Here is a 21,163-nt window from a genome sequence, read left to right on the forward strand (position 1 = left end):
AGCATAAATAAAATTGGTCAAAATATCAAAATTTGAAATCTCCAAAACCTTCATATCGTCGTCTTTAGAAGTAGACAGAAATCCATAGGGGAAGTAAGGTGTTCTGTGTATGTTAAATTCAAATGAATGCTTTAAAGAGATTCGATTTATTGAACAACCTTTGACACCTTCAACTAAATAGATTAGCAATATATAGTCAACAAGATCTTAACTTGGCTACTTGAATATGCAAATTTTGACTTTCTTGTTCAGAATGCGAAGATGAAAAATCGATATCTTTCGATAGGTATTTTTGATTAATATTCAAAAGTAATAATGAAACATTTATAAAATTATAACCTTTTATTAATAAGCAAATATATTCCTGGAATGCATCACTAATATTAAATAAAACAGAAAGTCTATAAATTCATTTACTTTAAATATCATTTTTCTTCAGTTCTAATCGAATGAATCAAACATGACACTAGTTAAAGCTACTTTTCATGGAAATCTATTCTCAAAGCACGCAATGGTTAGAAGTAATCGGCTCGTCATCTCGTTACAGAAGAATAAAAACTTTATCATTCAACCAAAAGAATATTGATTTTTCAATCTCTTAACAAATGGGTGATTTATGGATTTTAGAAGTATGCTGAACATTGCGTGCTACTGAAATTTTCTTCAAAACGTCATGGATTGATAATTTGATTAATAGATTGTTGCTTTTTATCTATAATATATTTCAGCACTTGAAATTTTATGAAATCTAAATTTTTCTCATGGTAGTGAGTAATTCATTCACAGAGAAAATAATGTTTTATAAAAGAAAAATTAAATGTTAGGATATCCATTTTACATTTTTTTCGATATTATTGTGAGTATTATATTTCTGCTTAGCTCGAGCTCTAAAAAAGAGGTATTTCAATGAGAAAAAAAAGGAAATTTTCTTTTAAAAATGTCTAATAACGCTTTAGTGTTTGGATTTAAGCTGAATGCACGAGTATATTATTTAGGGTTACTTCGTTTATGAACATATTTAACCTAAAAATTTGCCTGTTTTCGAGAGTTTTTTTAAGAATTTAAATATATTTTCTACGTGAAATCCAAACATATTCTGTTATAATACAAAAAATTTCTAGTAGCAAAGCGGCCTCAGATTATCGGAATGCTACAGAAAAAACACGTTGCGAGAAAGTTCCTATGCGATCCAGATGTGGTACGATCCAGGTATGTACGATCCGAATGCATACCTGCCAACTTTTACGCATTTGGCGTAAAATTTTATTTCTATATTTAAAGTGGTAGTAAAATGTATACTTTCTATATATTTCTTGCATTTATAAACTTAATTTATAATCTTTTCGACCACCACTATTTTTAAAAAAATTAAGCATATATATCAATATGTAATGCTGTTGTTTTAGTCCGCACAAACTTTTTCAAAATACAGCGTACTCTTCTGCCTAAAATTGTAATTTAAATTTCACTTTACTACCACTGGGGAAAATTATCCTCGAAGGAATTAAAAGTTGGCAGGCATGCGAATGGCAGGGTACAGCAGAGAATTTTGACATGAAGCTGGCTGTATACCCTCTAGTTGGCGTAATGAAACATATTTCTAAAATGTTGTTTAGTTCTTTAATTATTCCATTATATTTTAATTCCATTTTTAATTATTTCCATTTGAATTATTTAATTATTCTCGCTATTTCTTAGATATCGAAAACCATCATGAAAGAATCATCGTAGAATTTCAATTTGTTCTCTATCTTCAGGTTCAGACGTTCCGAAGCGGGTTTTAAACCTGGGACCTTCCTGTTATGAGGCCAACTCCTTCAACACCATAAAAACCGGTCGGTATCTGTGCCAACATATCAAATTTTTTGTTACAGCTTTGATAAAAAAAGTTTTCATATTCAAAACTGAAAAAATCTTTACCTAACTGATACAATCGGTATCTATGGTTACAGATTTTATTTGTAACAGAAAAAAAGGTTCTTTTGACAGATTACGATATAGTTTAACAGTAAATTTATGTATTTTTAGAGAATAGAAATTTTATGTAGGAAAGTTATAAAATTACTTTGGAACAAAAAAATTTTAACAGTGTGGTTTTGTACAAATTTTCTGTACTATGAATGTAATATGAAACATATTTTATTTTTTTTTTTTGAAAAAGCACAAATGACTTGTGTTGATCGTGTTGCATTAAGAAATAACTGTTAATGACGTAGTGATCGAGCTCTTGTTTTTCTTCTACTCTAACTATTTAAATGAGTGTTTCTTCAATTAAAATATATCATATTTTTTACTGATTAAAAATCTATATTTGCTTGCTCTGCACCTAAAATTCTTATCAATTATCAGCAAAAGGCAAATGTTTATCATATTATTCAGTATCAGATAATAATCATTGCTGGCACACATTTAAAGTTAAATTAATACCGTAAAAATATGGTGATATTTTGCCCGGACAGGTGACTTAGGGCCGCAAATATTTTTTTGAAGTTAACTTAAATCTTTTAAAACTTTTGATTGGAACCTTTTCGCCAGATTCAAGAAAATTATGAAATTGCAAAAAAACTGCTTTTTCTGTGTTTGTTGATACATGTTGGTTTACAAAAATAGACATTTGATTATGTTTCTGTTTACGCTGAATTTTGGCAAGTATGATCTGGGGCTAATATTCGCGTTATTATTATCTATAAAATGGGTTAAGAATGAGGCTCTTAGTATGAAGAGCGTAAAACATTTGCAAATAGACACCTTTATGTCTTTTTCGTTATTTTATATATCACGGTATCACTTTATGTTGCACTTTAGGTTTTAACCTTACGCTACTTTTTGATTGTGTGTGCTGATCATAGATGAAGGCAGTAATTATGATTTGAAAGACAGATAGTATGAAAATAATTTTCTTACGACGTCATAGAGGCAAAGTTTAAGATAAATTAAACAGACTACGCTGATAATTAAATACAAGAAACTAATAATGCATGTGTTAAGTTCTTGTTCAGTATTTCAGCAAATTGTACGTTAGAAGAATATTGTCAAACATAACTGAATGAGAGGGAGGTAGGCCAGTTTCGGCTAAGAAGGACATATTGATCACGTGGTGCTGTCTGGTATAGCGCTCAGATGGCATCACTCATACCACGTATGAAGAGCTGGAGTCATGAGTTCGATACTCGTAGCTGACTAAACAATAGACGTGTGTATGCAGCAAGGTGCATGTTTGATTTCTCGTGAATGAAAGTCTTCAAGTAGCGTGGATGCTTGGAAAGAAGAATACCAGCTCAAGTACTGTTCACTTCTTCCGATTAGGGTCAAAATTACGTGGCATTCCTACCCGGTATAGGATGGAGGCCTGAAAAACGGGGCAATAGGTAGCTACCGTGGTTGAATGATGTGATATGATATGTTTTCTGGTAAATGAGAAGTCAAATAGAATTAGAAATAGAATGGAAGCTCATTTGCAAATAAAATTTTTAATAATTTATTCTATGTTGATTTTAATGCTTTATTATCAGTAATTACAATATAATCAAAGTTGCTAGTGGAATTGATCATAAATGAAGTAAATAATATTAAAACAATTAATCATAATTAAAATAATAAAATGTCCTTCTTTTATTTCGGTTTTTTTAGTTTTCTCCGTTGAAAAAATCTATATGCTATCAATTTTAAAGCAATAAATTAGAGGTCGTAAAGTCACCTAAGCCAAGAACTTGATTTAGCTCAACGAGAAACAATTTTCTTTCACGATATTTCCTTTCTACTTAAATTGAAGTTTCACCTATCACAATAAAAGAATGATACCAATATAGTTTGAAAAATATTCAAAACCCAATGCAAAAATTTCAAAGCGATAGTAAAAAAATAGGCAAAAAGTCACCACATTTTACGTTATAAAAATTTAAAAGCTTAACATTTTTCAAAGACATTGAAGGCTAAATTCTGTCTTAATATTAGGTAACTATGTCAGTAAGTAGAATTTTTGTATGTGTATTTGTTTTTTAAAATTTAACAAAGATGCAACTATGCAAGTTTGTTAAAAACAAATGCTTGAATAAACAAATCTGATTATTGGATTTAAGAAAAAGTATAAAAAAATTGAAAACATAGAAATTTGTTCCTTATAGATATTCTGCTTCAAACAAAAGCTTAAAATTCCAGCTGTCATGTTTTGTTTAAACTGTCTTTAAAAAAACAATAAATGTCATTGAAGTAAGCTGAGAAGTTCGATGATAAATAAAAAAACGCTTTGTAAGTTTTCGTAAATGTCATTTTAGTGCTATCGTGAATGTCGTAACTTCCAAATATAGACAGAAATAGTCATTAAATGCCCTCCAAATAAAGTTGCTTTAAAAAGCAAAGTTACTTCAAAAATTTTTAAAGCTAGTTAACTTTTAAAGCTTATTTTAAAACAATTACATTTTATCAAAAATGTTTCTTTTTTAAGTGAATATGGGTTATTAAAGTTCAATAGCCATTATTATTTTAGAATAAAATATACAGTTTGCATGACTTACAATATGTCATGTCGGAAAAAAATCAGTTTTTAAATTTTTGTTCATTTAAAACTTACATAAACGTAAGATGAACTTAAATTAGGATAAACATCGAAGTCATCAAAGTTGTATGTAACAGCTATTATTTCAGAAATAAATATATGGTTTACATGACTTAACGTATTTCATTTTGAGAAAAAAAAATTACTTACTAAGTGGATCATTTAAAAATAAGTGTTACAAAAATGTGACATTATTGATAGAAATATGACATCAACAAGAACCGGTTATAGACATTGGAATGTCTTTTATCACCGATTTGAAATTTCTCAATTAAAATATAAATTAGTACGCTTATAAAAAAAACTTTTCTAAAAAAAATAATGTCTTTTATAAACATAAATGTTCATGAATTAAATGATATAACACAAGATACAGTAATTTTCTTTATTTACAAATAGGATTGTCACCCTCCCCATTTTTCCCATTCACAAAAAACAGGTATAACAACATTAGTCACACATCACAGTGTACAAATGAGGCACATGACGACCAAGACGTTTGGCCACAACAAATTGCTTGCTAAAAGAAGCGTTTATATTGTAGAAACAATCATAGCTTTCATTGGTTAGCCCATAAGTTGAACCAATAACAGATCAAACCAACCATTTCAACTGGATGTTGAATCACAATACTTTGATAGTCTTCCCAAAATAAGAAAAAAATTAAAACATAGCTAAACACTGCTTCTACAAAGCCTTTACAGTTATATTGCCTTAAACACTTAACTGAAGCAGCTAACAAGTTACCATATTACACTATTTAATGTAAGCTAAATATTAGCTTGAAATCGTTACATCCTTATAATATTTCTACATTTCCTACAACAGAGCACTATATTCAAAGACAATCTTCTAAGAAGAATTGGAATATTTAAATTAAGAAGTAACTTTAATGAAGATTTTGAAATAACCATTCTATTCCTTGTTTGAGCAAATGATTAACAGAAAGAAGTTTAGGAAATAAAAAATGAATATTTATGATGTGTTTTATATCTTAAATGGCATCTGTTTATATACTAGTTTCAATCGCTATTTGTAAATTAATTAATTGTTTAATGTCTAGATCTCTGATTTGCAAATTATTAATATTTCAATTTTTAATTATTTAAATGTATAATATTAAAATGTTTATAGTTTAAATGTTTAGTGCTTAAATGTTTCGTGTTTAAATGGTTAGTGTTGAATTGGTTAATGCTTAAATGTTCGATGTTGAAAGGTTTAATGTTTAAATGCTTAGATACTTAATGTTTAAGTGCCTAATGCTTAAAAGTTAAATATTTAATTGTAATTCTGAATAACGCATAATGTTTAAATATTTAATGATTAAATAAATAAATACACTTAAAATATGTGACGTTCAATTGTACTGTGTTTAATAACGTAATATTGTTAAGTAAGGAATTTTGGATTAAGGCTTTAGAATTGTAAATGTAATAGTTTCTTACTTTGACTACTTGATAACTACTAACTTGATATGAATGGCTTTTAAATACGTTTTTTTTACTTATTTAAATGAAGTGTTAAATCAAAATCAGCGTAAATTAACTTACTGAGATTATGAATAGAATGGTTATTTCAGTAGAGAGAGGAAATTAAGTTTATATGTGCAAATTTTTATTAATTATCTCGTAATAAAGTCTGTATTGTACTCTATGAAAATTATCTATCCTTAGAATATATAATTGTTGAAATGTAATATGATTTATTATTTAGCTTTTGAAGTGCTTTTTGCGAATAATATTGTGATTCAAAATGTGCTGTTTTTATTAGTTGTTGAACTTGAGTACGGAAAAATACTTTGTGATTCTATAAAAGAACATCCAAAGCGTGATTTATTTATTGAGTGCTTAAGCTCAAGCTCATGTACTAGGCATTAAACATATAAAAAAGCTCATTTTGATTTTTCCGTTGATCAGTAGCAAAAATATTGTAGCTACATAAAAATTTACAGTTATTAATCAAAACAGTTTCAGCTGAAGTATGTTGGAAGCACACTTCAGATCTTGCTAAGTCAAAGGGAATATTTCATTGCATTGAAAGTCAAACACTATCTTTTTGAAACCAATAGAATTAGTTTTGATTGATACTTTTGTTGGAAACATTCACATTAATTGATATGTCATGAAATTCTACATATTCTGGGTGGCTGCCAACTACTACGCTAATTGCTAAATATTCTGTGCAGTGGTAGTCAAAACTAATGTTTTGAAAATTTCTGTTAATTTTGCCAACATTTTAAAAGACTCCCCGCAAGACCTCTAACAAAGTAGCATTTTTTCTGACTCTTGAATCATTTACATGTAGTGCTGAGGAAAATAATTTTATATAGAATTTACGAGACAAAGAATATTGTATTAAAACATAATCATTAACTACCATTCTAAGAAATTTTTTCAAAAAGCATAGAAAGTTGGCAGACCAGCAAATTTAAATAACTACTTATTTTTAAATTATTGACAACATAACTTTACAGTATATACATTTTGGAGAACTTTTTTTAAGAAAGAAAAGTATGAAAGAAAGTTTATAAAAGAAGTTTTTTAAAGAAAATAATGCCTTATACATATTAAATTAATTTCTACAAATGTTTACAGAAAAAAATTCACATTGTTAATTATTTTTAAATTTGAAAATTTGCTCATTTGAGAAATATGTTTCGTCTGTGTTCATAGTGATTTTTAATACTGATTCATGAGCAATGAATTCTAAAGCTCCATATTATCTAAGAAATATGTCTTGAAATATAGAAACTATGAAAAGAAATAGAAATTATGAAAAGAAATTTTTGCTTTTTTTATTTTTGAAAAATTAGGTCATGAAGTTGTTTTAAATGTGCAAGTTATTATTTATAAGCCTATGTAAAACTATTGTTTCTTCTGAAAAGATTAAGTATCAAGAAATAAAAATTAGTATGTAATTTGCTTTTATTTTTTTTCAATTTTCAATCGAAAATATTTTTTATATATTATATTATTTATAACATAGTTTTATTTTTTACTCCAAGAACTTTATATAATTATTTTAATGTGAATGCTTTCAACAGCTGTTTCAACTTAAACTTCTGCCATAAAATACCATCATTTTGCTTACTGCTCTATCAAATTTTCCACTTTTTTCTTAAATTATATTACTAAAAAATTACGTTTTATCTCAAAACTTCTATTTTATTTATTTTTCTTTTTTTCTGGCTAAAGAAATTTCATTCATTTTCGTATTTAATAAGACATTTTACAAAATTTATTTTTGAAAAAAAAGTATTTAAAATAGCATTTGGTTGATATTTACGTTATTGAGCTTTTTTGAATACACTTTTGCATTCATAAATATGTCTTGCTACAAAAGTTTTTTTGCATAAATATAAAGAAAAAGCATTTGTACGAAATGAATTCGCACAAGCTGCTGATGCAATGAGGCTTTTATTTAAATTATGTTTTAATTGTTTGAATAAACAGCAATGTCTTTTAACAATGACCACTTTCAGCCAACACTTATTATTTTCAAAAATGGAAATTTTTATCATCGTATAATAGTAAGAATTATGATATGCCTAACCCAACAATAATGCCTTTGCTTAAAACTTTCATGTAGCTGAAGCTGCATTACCTTAAAAATACTTAAGTTTCAAGCACAAATTATGCTTTATGTCATAAAAATTCTTAGAATAGTTTTGTGCAGTAAATTATAAAATGCATAAAAATTTCATAGTTGCATAGTTGCATTAAGCTTTAAAAAATACAATAAAGTGGCATTAAATATCTAAAATACTCCATATATTTTCTGAAGTCATGTGAGTTTCAATTGTTTATGATGATATAAAATTACTATAATCCGAATTTCATTAGATATTGGGCTTTATACCTATGGTACTTTGATAAATGTTTGTTAGATATGATTTATGCCATAGGAATTTTATGTATACTTTAATAACAAGAAGTATTAAGTATACCTTTAAATTTAAATTTGTTAAAGATTTGTTATTCATTTGTAAGAAATAAGAAAACACATAACTTTGATTAATTAACAGCGCAAAATTATAACAATAAAAATGAAGCAAAATAATTGAATTTATTTTTCTTCTTTTGAGGCAAAGTTTTTCAATTCGATATTATAATTACTAAACTGTGTAACATTAGAATTATTGCTAATTTAATCAAACATATATGTTTTTATCTGGCTCTGCATTTTAATAGTAAGAAATATAAGTAAATATATTTTCTTTCAGAGAAAAGTAATTCCTAAATATAATAATTATTTTATTTAAATATCATCTTATTACGCGAGTGTTTCTGTTTAATGTGCGTTAACTTCAAAATGAAATTAAAACAATCTAAATTTTTTAGCATTTTCACTGTTATTTTTAATTTTTAACCAAATTAAACATTTCAACAAAAACCTCTTTGAAAACTATAAATACCCTTAAACGTTATGATTGTTATAATAAATATTGATAACCTGATAAAAATTTGCATAAATATTTTATGTATATACCCTAATAAAGATTTTAGGCTTGCCAATAAGAAAAAGATTCAATTTCAACAGCGAAGTTGAGTCTTTTGCTCAGTTTAATTACTAAAGTTGCTCTCTTGATATTTTCTACTTAAAAACCCTTCTACAGATTTTTTGGTTTTTACACTTTAAAAAAAAACTATCGGTTATTATCATATTTTGCTAACAATGCTGGTGGAATTGCAAGATCTTAGTATTATATTGAGAATTAACAACCACTGTTAAAGTGTAAATATTTTAAAGTGGTCAATTAGTAATTTACGTAAAATTATTTAAATTGTAGAGTTTCTGATCTGAATATTCTTATATTAATGTTGCAAACAGATTGACATTATTTAAAGCACCATTTTTGAAAACATCCTCTAGTAATACATTAATAGAATAAATGAATAATGAATGAATGGAAAAATGAAAAGAATAATTAGTAGAACAGAAGAATAACATAATAACTGAATTTCAGAAACAAGTATAACTTAACTAAATTTAGCTCATAATTTTGCAAAGTAAGATATTTGAAAATATTTAAATTTTTATGAGCTAACTCATTAACTGACTCATTTTTGAATCAGATCATTTTTGAAAGTTTTTATTATTTTTTAGGCTCATTTTACTTAATTTTTTAGCTCCATAAATATCATAATTTAAGATCTTGGACTGTTATTTTTAACATTTACAGTAGTTTTAATAGTTAGTGTAACAGTTAATGTGGTTTTTAACGTTTTGATGGTGAAATGTATGCATAAAAGGCATGCAATAAAGCATGGTAGTAAGATATTATTATTTTCCTCTTTAAAATTTCTTTTATTTTTCAAGAATTTTTCCGATTTACATCTGAGCTATTCTTAAGATTTTATAATAAATTCGAGTAAAATAATAAAACTAATTTTGTTATATTCTGCGCAGTAGCTATTTTTTATTTTCTTTTTTATGTACCTTACAAGTATTTTAAAATTTTTTTAACTCCACATTTATGCTTCAACAATGCTTTTAAAGAATTTATTGAGAATTTCTTTAATTTCATAAAATATACAAAATTTGATAACTAACTTTAAAATTGAGCAGTATAAGCTTAAATCTAAATTTTTAATTTAATGTATTTAAAAGGTCCATTTCAGAAAAAATAATTAGATTTTTTTTTATCAGCAGAAAAATTCCTTTAAATTTCATACCAAAATTTAAAAGACTTTTGGGCAATAATGCTTGATATTTTTCCTTGAAAAAATTATAAAAACTTATAAATGCATAATGTTTCGAAAAATGCTTTGAAAAAATTAATTGTAATGTTTCTACTCATACAAAATTTCAAGACCAACTGAGAGAAAACATACAAATTTTGAGAAAATACAAACTATTACTGAGAGAAAACATACAAATTTTGAATTTTTTTCTTTTTTCAAAAATTCTCATAACTAAGAAAAAATATAGCTTCTCTATAGCTAAGAAGAAAATTCAGTGTCGGGTAGACATTTGCATTATTTTTATAAATATAGCAATGATGTAAGAGACATTTCAAATATTGTAACATAATAAAATTTTTTGAGAATTTTTTTTATAATAAAGGGTTTTTGTCCAAAGGGAAATGAAACCCTTCCTCCTATATAAACGTTTTTCGAAAATAATGAGAAGAAATTAAAGGATGTCGAAAATATCATTAATATGAAAAAATATAAAGTCAAGATATTGTCAAAAGTCAAGATTTTGAAAAATTGCAATTTTTTTTATTATAATTTTGAAATATTTTATTTAAAATAATTTAATTCCAAGATAAATGAATTGTTCTCTTTCGCACAAAAACAAAATAATTTTTAAATTTTAAATGCTTTTTAAATATTAGTTCTTATATGGCAAAAAAATGCTGATGTGAAGCATTTTTGGATGCTTAAATCTTTCTATAATAAGTAAAAATATAAGTGAAATTTTAAATTCAAGAAATACATTGTTCGTACTTTAAAGTCAAAAATGTAATCTGAAATAAAAAATGGCCTTCTGAAACGTCATTTTCCGACCGTCATCCCAGCAAATTTATAAAACTGTTCACATATTTTTTTTTGGAATTTAAGTTTAAAAATCCTATTACGCATTCAGTTGTGTACCAAATTGTAAATTCTGTTTAAACAATTTCAATTATCTACTAATTTTTCTGAGTTGAAACTTTTATTTAACTTAATTGTTAAGTGCAAAATTACTTTCTAAAATTTAATTATTATTGCAAAAACATTTTTTCAAGAATGTATTATTATAGTATCATTTTCATTTTCTTTTCTTTCCGAAATTTCAAAAATACATTTGATATTTTAGATAACATCTTTGTGCGAAAAGTGTTCTTAAAAGTTACCTATATTTGAACTTCTTTAAAACTGGTCTTGGACTTGCATTTGCATGACTACCATAATAGTAGGCTCTCTTTAACGCCAAAGCCTAAGTAATAACAGCATTTTCAAACATGAAAACCTATTTACAAGTGATATTACTAGAAAACAATTATAACTCTATAATACGCACCATATTAATGAAGCATAGATTCTACAGCTAGCTTATACTTATAAGCTTTAAAATTCTAATGCTCTATTCTACAGTCTATTAAAATAATATCTTAAATCTTTAGCTAGAAACCTTTTCAGTGTTAAAGTGTCAGATATCATTTATTAAGTGCATTTATAATTTTCTATAAATATTTCATTTTTTCTCATTTGAAATAGAAAAGTAGACAATTTCGAGCAGAGATATGTTCTTCACCAATAATTTTTTACACGATAAGTCTTTTGTTTCTTGTTTTGCTACGGAATTACTGTCACCCAATGAATTTTATTTCACTTTAAAAAATAGCGCCCTTTTATCGATATCTTGTAAAAAACTTAAAAACAAACATTTCATTCGGCAACATTCAAAAGGGCTCTTTAAAATTTGATAGTTTATTAACCTTATGTATTTTTTTAAGAATATCATCTATAAAAACTTCAACGCTCACATTTAAGTGTCATAAAAAATTTTCCATAAATTTGGAGCGTTCTCTTATTTTTATGTTTCGAAATTTTTTAATAAATTAAAGCTCAGATTCCTTTATGAACCGTTTCAATTTTTTGTACATTTATACTCTTAAAATGATATCTGAAACCTTATTTTTACATTCTAAAACTCTTTAAAGTACACTCTATACAAACAAATGGCATTCTAAGATATATATCGTGATAAAATCAATTTCAGTGTTTAACAAGTTAATATATATTTTCAACAATAATGAAAGCAATAAGCAAAATAACTAGAAACTTTTACCATAGGGAAATAATATGGTATTTTCATCAACATTTATTAGATAAAAATCATTAAAGATATAGCTCAAACTTTTAAATAAATTATATATTGAAATACATAAATGTATTCATTAAAGAAAGTATAAGACATATTTATATTCTATAAATATGCTTTAAAATGGGCCGAAAGAATTGTTTTTTAGATCTTTAACTTGTAATAGTGAGATTAATAAGAATAACTTTTGCACATCATTAGCTCAAAACAATTAGAACGACTATTCACGCAACTTTGGGAAAAAAATGTAAAGTTTATCAATTAAAATACTTTTTATGCCTTATACTCTTTCCAAGAGAAGAGAGTATTAAAGTACTGAAAAATTAAAATGGGTCTTAACTGTCGAGAAGTATTAGAGTATTGAAACATTTAAATAGGTTTTAACTGTACATCATTAAAAACAACTTTTCTCTACTATTACTAATTAACTCTCAAAAAAACTTTCGGACCTCTTTAATCCATATATTGTAGTAACAAATAATTAACAAACATTTCAAAATAAGGAGAAACCAAACTGTTATTATATTAAAAATGTGATTTCAATGGTATTACAACATGATAAATATTTTAATTTTCAAAAAAATGTATATTAATTTTTTTTTTTAAAAAATGCGATCATAATTATTTTGTTCATACTTTGCAAGAAATTAATGCAAACTAAAGCTATTAAAATTGCTTAGAGAAAAAACATGCTTCAACAAAAACGTTATGGTCTATATTTATCACCGATAACAAAGAATGCATTAATAATTATAAAATAAGACAAATATTGGATGCCTTTAATATCAAATATGGAAATTAAAATACATTTAGTATTTCAAGGAATATTGATTTGTATACTTGAACAAAAATGATTTTCCATTTGTTATCTCGTAAAAAGTCTTACTTATGAAACATGGATGACAATTTAATAAAATTAATAATGTACTAAAAATTTCTGAGAAAGAAGAAAATGCAAGCACATAAATGTGATGCAAGATTCAACCCAATAAAATATATCTTGATAAAAGTCTAATGAATTTAGAAAAATCTAATAATTCATGCATATCGTATTTTATTAAATATTGATTTAAATACTTAGACAAAAATGATTTTAAGATTTCTTACCTTGTAGAAAGTTTTGTTTATGTTACATGGATGACAATTTAATAAAATTAATTATCTGCTAAAAAATTTTTATCAGAAAGAAGGAAATGCCAGCACAAAAATTTTATACAAGATTCAACCGAATAAAGTATACGTATATAAAAGTCTTAAAAATTTAGAATTTTTTTCAAGTTTTAAATTGTTTATTTAATTTTAAAACATTTATTTCCCCGCAGCACAAAAAATCGCCTTTATGTTTCAAATACTTTCTTAAATTTCAAAAATCATCGTAATTTTCATAAAATTTCAAATATATTTATATAGTGTAGTCTTAGAAAAATATAATTTTTACAGTAGTGTACAAAAAGGTTTTGCAATGTCTCGAATTAAATATGTCATTTCTCTTACAAATGTTGTTTGATATTTCTAATTGACAACGCTCAAGTGTCACAAAGTTACAATAAACATCGAAATATTTCTTAATTTATCTTTTTGCTTTATATTCATATATTGGAGAAGAATTGCTAGAATATTATGTAAAAATATTGTTTATTAGCATAATAAGAAATGAACCTAGTTAAGTGCAACAAAATTGTCATCGCTCCAGTATTTGCTCTGTTAATGAATTAACTTGCTATATGATAAACATATGATGCCACAAAATAAATGAGTTACTGTATTTGAAACAATTTTTTAAATTTTTGTGTGGATTTTACTGAGTGTTAAAGAAAGGTAACACTCAGTAGGCTTTAAAGAAAGAAATGTTTCTGGACCTGACTTTTTACAACTTTTTTGCTCATTGCAATTCAAATTTTCTTTCTTACTTAATTTTTTAACTTTTTTTTTCTTTCTACTGATCATTTGTGCTGGGGGGGGGGGATTTTTTTGTGCAACTAATGCATTTTTTGATGTTAAAAATTGTGAATTTTTACACTTGAATAATTTTTTTGAAAAAGAGTTTTGATATTTTGACTAGTAATAAAAATAAACTTTACTCCAATTATACTTTGAAATTATACCATATTATAAATGATAATTCTTAATAATTCAATTTTAAAAAATTGAAGCGTTTATATTTAAGTAACAAAGAAAATGACTGATGTTTCTTTCTCTAAGCTCTATGTAACAATAAAAAATAAATTTAAGTGAGATATTTTCTACAGAGCAAACAATTTGTAATAATGGTTTGCAATAGGAAACTTAAAATAGAGTACATTATGAGTTAAATTATCAATTACATTTTTCTCAATTTTTTATATCTTCAGCACCTGAGGAGGCTCATAACTTATACCTAATCAACTGATCTCGTGCATTTTTGCTTGAGGTCAAAGTTGAAAATGGCCATGTGGCGGAAGACAATTTCCAAAAGATGCTAAGAACAAAACATGTGTACACTTGCACTCAAGTTCTTTACACATGTCAATAGTTATATTACAAGTAGAACACTGATACAATATTTTGACAGAAAACTTCACAGCACAGGTTTTGCTATTTCTGTTTAGAATAGTATTTAGCACTTTTTGAATAGTGCATTTTATGACAGCTCCAAAAACAAAGAATGAAAATACTTTCAACGTTTTTCAAAAAAATCGTTAAATTATGTTTTAAATACCGTCTTAAGGAAATCTCAATTTAAGATTTAAAAAAAAGTATTTATTAATAAATACAGAATTAGAAAGATTCTCAACTCACTTAATTTGTTTAATATATTGTTTCAATATTGAAACTGTTTACATTTCCTTTGAGGACCTAGAAATGCCATAAAGTGTAATAGATGATAATACAAAAGATAAGGGGTTTAATAGGAAGGACTTGTTTTTGAAAAATATAGTTATTAGTTCTTAATTTTTAAAATTCATTTTTATTAGTGAGCATTTATACAATTAATTTTAAATCTATATCATGCATACGCATAATATGCTTTCAATTAATTTTATTTGACCCATTTTGGTTTCGTAAAACTAATGCTATTCTAATGACACATTAGCGTCTCATCATGACTGTCACGTGACTTACACTTGTATCATTAGAACTATTTTTCCGTAATTCTAATAGTTTTCAATGCTTAAATACTTATAAAATGTTACCCAAGTGAATATATACGATGATGATGGAATGGGACTCTGAAAAATTTGGGTCAAGATTTTTTGAGTTCTAATGTCATTACAATTTTTTAATTATACAAAAAGGTGCTTGCATATCACTAAAAATTAAATGCTTCTTTAATCATTTATTATTCGATAGTGTATATAGAAAATTAGATCTGCAAAGGTGAAGATGTAGAAAGTTTAACAATAATATTGAAAACGGATTCCAATCAACATGCTTATTCTAGTAATATTTATAAACAGAAAAGAAGAATACGCAAGTTTAAAAAAGGGCATGTTTTTAAAACTCTCGCATCTTAAAAAAGTTAAAATCAACTCTATAAATATTTATAAAAAAATATATTTAAATATAAATTTCCAAGCTATTGGAAAATAGCTGAAGAAGCAAAAGAATATTATAATGATGCGTATTTAGTGAACAGAAAGGGAAAATAATAAATAAAATAGTTTAGGCGCATTTAAAAATTTGCGTATTTTTAGTTCCTCAAAGGCTTTTGAAATATAAAATAATAATCAATGAAACTAAGTTTGAAAATTTATAAAATTAATCTATAAGGTAATACTATTTTTTGACTAAAGGCATAAAATTACTTTGAGCAATAGCTTCAGTGTTTTTTTTTATAATCAATATATCAAAATATATTACTTTTTAATAATATTTTGTCTGAACATCTTTAGAGAAGCTGTCATTCGCAAAGTAATGTGAATCATTTCTGAGCATAGTGGTATTACTTTGCATTTTAATCAATCTTTTAATATAAATTATTCTTTCAAAAACTGTTGATATACTTGAATATATGTATTTACATATCATATACAAAGAACATCAAAAAGCACAGGAATTAACCGAACACACTTACAACAATTTAAACTGTAAATCTATCTAAGAACCTTTTACAACGACACTTTTTTATTTTAACCAAATAAATATTCCAAGAACATAGATGCTTGAGAGTTAAATTTATCACTGGGAAAAACAAGTTTTTTTTACTTTTGAATTTATGAATGATTTATATTTAATATTTTCGAAATATTTTTAAGAATTTCATTTCATGGTCCGTGCTATTTTTCTGATTTTTATTATTTAACTATTTTAAAGTACTTTTACAAATTGATTAAGCTTAATTTCTGCTGTGATTTTCAGTTTCCCCCAAGATTTTATTACTATTTTTGTAGTTTTAAGCATTCGACTGTTACATTTGAGACTTTTAGATTTAAAAAAAAGGATTATATTTTAAAACACTACTTAGTATTGTAATTTTATAACTACAATACATTTTTTGCTATTTTGCTTGAATACATTTTTATGACAAAAAAAAGGTAGTATGCTCAATATATGACATTAATAATATTAGCGTTTGCGGAGATTTTTAAAATATTTATTATGTTTGTAATTACAAATTAAAATTTTCTTAATTTTATTATGTGACACGATCTTTTCATTTCTTATCCAGCAAAATCTCTCCGCAGATCTATCGGAATATCATTTTGCTATATTTGGTCAATTAAATAATGTAAAAAAAATTAATTATCATTTTTTGCAAAGAATTGCGAATAAAGTTGTTAATAAAGAGTTGTAAGCTAGGAAATTTTCTTCAGCAACATAATTCAAAAATTTATAAAAAAAACAAGTCATTCATTCATTTAATAAAATTTCATTTAATAAAATTTCATTTAAAAAAAAAGATGTTTGCATAAACATGAATCTAGTTACGATGATTCTCATTTGTTAAATACTTTTGCAAAATCTGCTTTTAAACAATGTTGGCTGCGTCATTAAATGTCAGTTGAGTTATAAGCACAAGTACGATAAATTGTTATAAAATGTACGCTATAAAACAATCAAATGTTGTACTTTAAAAATTAATGTTTTTTTTTACAATAAGTGTTACAATTGAAAGTCGTAAAAATATCAATAATATTAATGAAGAGTGTTATGGTTAAATATGACATCATTGCAATTAAGTTAAATATTTTAAACTATCATTGAATCAGAATCATGTGATTTTCTTTCTCTTGAATAACGTTTTACATAACAATGCCCTGAATAACCCCTTGAGTGTTGATTTTTTTCTAAATAAATAACGCTGAACGCACTCAATATATCTCATGAATTCCTTTCAGCATATTACAGTTTAGTGTTTTTTTTTTTCATTTACCAAATTTGTTATGTGTGTAAATAGAGTTATCGTCTAAAGCGTACCTTTTATCATAAAAAAATAAGCAAAAAAATTATCAGATCCCGATACCATCAATATATTTAATGTGCACAATTTAACTTAGGAGTTTTCCTTATTCTGTAAGAAACACTATTTTCGTATTTTTCCTATACTGATGACAACTATATTGAAAACATTTGGATGACAAATGACTGATCTTCCGCTTTAGATCGTTTATTCTTAAACGTAATGATCCAAAGAAACACTTTTAGATCTTTGACCCGAGGAAACTTTTATGTCCAGTTATTTTTATGCGTGTTATTTTCATCGATGTTAAGTATTTGAACGTTATCATAAAAGGTTCTTAGATAGATATGCCTCATAGGGTACATTCTTTCTGCTTTAAGATACATACTCTCCATGTCCCAAGGAGGGCGGAGTCCTTCATTTCTTAATTGTTTCTATGGATACCTGAAAAGTAAAAAGAAAAAAATATGTAGTATGGGTTATTACTAAGATGCTAAGAAAGAAATTGGCATATCTGAACTGATCTGATATTTACTACCTCTAAATGTAGGTTAATGAACCATAAAAATTATTAATATCGTTTTATCATGCTCTTTATATGAGTTCTATTTAGGTAAATAGAAATAAAAGAAGGAAATAAAAAATACAATCCATCACCCGGGAAAATTCAACATACACAGGAAAAGAAAAAGTTTTATTTATTTGAATTAATACTTATTGAATAAACATAATATTTTTAATTTTACCATGCAGTTATTTGTAAGTATAATAAATTAAAAGTAATAGGTTGGTTTAAATTTTCCTTTAACGTGTAAAGTTTTTGAAAATTAATTTATAGCATATATATTTCTTTATTTTTAAACTGAAGCTCAGAAGGTAAAAAATGGCTTTTTGTTGTTCTAAATTTAGTACTTCATTAAAAATTAAATACTTTCGCTAATATTTGGGAAATCCTGGTTAAACATTCTGAAAAAATTTTATATTAATCTAAGACAACAACAATTTAAAACAATATTTATGTACAGTAAAGCTTAAATGCTGTACAGTAATTGTGATTGAACATTACAGTTCTCGCATTTGAGCTGGACCTCTTATTGAATAAAAACTGCATGGTAAAAGTCAATGTTTAATTAATTTTGATTGTTCGTAAAATTGAATTGATTCGAGGTCAGAAAAAGGTAAGCTATTACAAACAGAGCTTTTAATTTGCATAGGGGCATAAAGTATTTTTGAAATGTATATTCCAAAGGCTTTTTGCTTTATATGAAGAATATATATTTGTAGAAATCAATAAGAGAAATGCAATTTTTCAGAAAAGTTAGTACCAATAAATATCAAAATTAAAAATTGTATGAAAAGTATTTCTGCCAAAATTTGATGAACGACTGTGAAAATAAACTTTTAGTAAATGAGGAGCAAAGAAAGAAAAATATCGAGTTTCAAAAAGTCCCTCTTTTTTACATAAAAAAATGTCATTACAAATCAAGAAATAGAGACTGAAGAACGAAGTGAAAAATTTGAATAGAAAGTAAAAAAAAGAAGAAGAAGAAAATTGAAGCAAGCTGGAAACATTCACGTGCTTCTTCTTTGTTTCTGAGAAGAGAAAAAAAACTTTGAAGTTCCATTATTTTACCTTCTTTTATGCTGGAACAAAGAAGAAGTTTGAGAATGAGAAAGTGATAATAATTTTTTTCTTTAAGAGAACTGTCAAAGAAGAAGTTGTGTGTTTTGTCAGAACGAACGAATTTTCAGAAGACCACTTCCCGACAGCTAATTTAAAAAAGGAAGTAATATGAAGTTACTGTGTGTATAACTGAAGAAATCATGACAATAGAAATAAAGAGCTTTCCAGTTTAAAATTAAGAGTTTGAAAAATATTTATGCCGCTTACTTTTGTTTCACGAATCTTGTTTAAAACATAATTAATTATGAGAGACACAATGCATCATGATTGTGTGACTGAAATATAATGAATATGAATAAAAATTGAAGCATAATTTAATAATGTTTTGAATTTTTTATTAGTTTTAATCAATGCTGTTTAAAACATAATTAATTACAAGAAACACAATGTATCATGATTGTGCGCCTAAAAAATAATAAATATAAATAAAAATTAAAACATAATTTCATAATATTTTGAATTTTATGCTAGTTTCAATCAGTGCTAAGTTATATTTATTTATTATTACATCATTTCTGGGATTTATTAGCAAAATTGTGTTTGAATGAAAGAAACCAAAAGGAGAATTACTTTTTCTAGTTTAAAAAAATTTAAAAGAATGCATGCGACTGAATGAATCTTTAGAATTTTAAATTGCAGGCTTAGTATCCACAACCCATTTAATAACCACCTTTATGTTGCTATAAAATAATTATTATGACGGATGGCAGTACGTAAAGAAAGAATATTTATAACTTTAAAATAAAGTATTTCAGGGGGTCGTGGTGGTATTTCAGGGGGTAAGTGTCAACAATTTCATGAACAACGGCATGATCACAAAAATGTGGTCAGTACTGCCTGCAGATCACTTTTACCTTCCAGACAAGCTTATACCCATCTATCTTAAGCTTGTCGGGCTTCAAGTCGCCACTGGGGATCGAACCCCGATTCTTCACTGAGGCAGTTCAGTGCCTTAACCTTTAGCCCCCGCGCCTCAATTGATAAATTTATAAAAAAAAATCATTTCACAATATTTTTTATGATTATACGACTTCAGAAAAAAACTGAGTTTTACCACTTTTTGAACTTTAAAGCAGGGACCAAAAGATAAAATTAATATTTTAAATGCCATTGTTCCATGATAGAAAATTCTTCAAATGCAATAAATATACGTAATTTAAAAAATAAATTTAATAGGGTCTGTAAAACGTGATGTGGCAGTCTGCCCAATGATTAATACATAATTCATCATCCTTAATCCTTTTAAGTTTGAACTGATAAATATAAAAAATGCTACATCTTGACGTATTTTTAAAAGATTTGTATCTACAGTTCTTTAGAAACAAAAAGTCAAATTCTATTTTAAAAAATTTACAACAAATTTGAGCTTAACACTAAATAGTTTTTAATTACTTTTTAGTGAAAGGAAATAAATTTTTTCATAAGAAACATTTTACGTTAATGTATATTTATTTGCATGATACTGTGACTACAAAATATGTGCTATTCAATTGAATATTTCAGTGAGTTCCATAATTCAAAATTGTTAATATTATAGAGAACAATAAAAAAGTAACAATGATATTCTATACTCCAAAGATTCAAGCAATTAATTGCAAACTCCTAAAGTAAAGGCTGTTAAGAAGAGGATAGGAATTGCCCAACATCTATAAATAACCCTCTTCTCCTATATCAAAATATGCGTTTCAAATTCGAATATTGCTCAACAAGAAAATTTATATGAAAGTTCATG

The 21,163-nt window shown here is 25.9% G+C and overlaps 1 protein-coding gene across 1 annotated transcript in view; it reads right to left on the minus strand.

Moving 5' to 3' along the window:
• Positions 1–16,635: 16,635 nt before the first annotated feature.
• The window catches only part of LOC122269370 (uncharacterized), a 107,369-nt gene continuing 102,841 nt past the window's right edge, over positions 16,636–21,163 (minus strand). The window contains exon 2 of the mRNA XM_043042117.3: positions 16,636–18,191. The gene's annotated coding sequence lies outside the window, so the exon portion shown is untranslated. The remainder of the gene's footprint in view (positions 18,192–21,163) is intronic.

The sequence above is a fragment of the Parasteatoda tepidariorum genome, chromosome 11 (assembly GCF_982258835.1).
Source record: "Parasteatoda tepidariorum strain Cologne lab strain chromosome 11, Ptep-v5.0, whole genome shotgun sequence".
Lineage (NCBI taxonomy): Eukaryota > Metazoa > Arthropoda > Arachnida > Araneae > Theridiidae > Parasteatoda > Parasteatoda tepidariorum.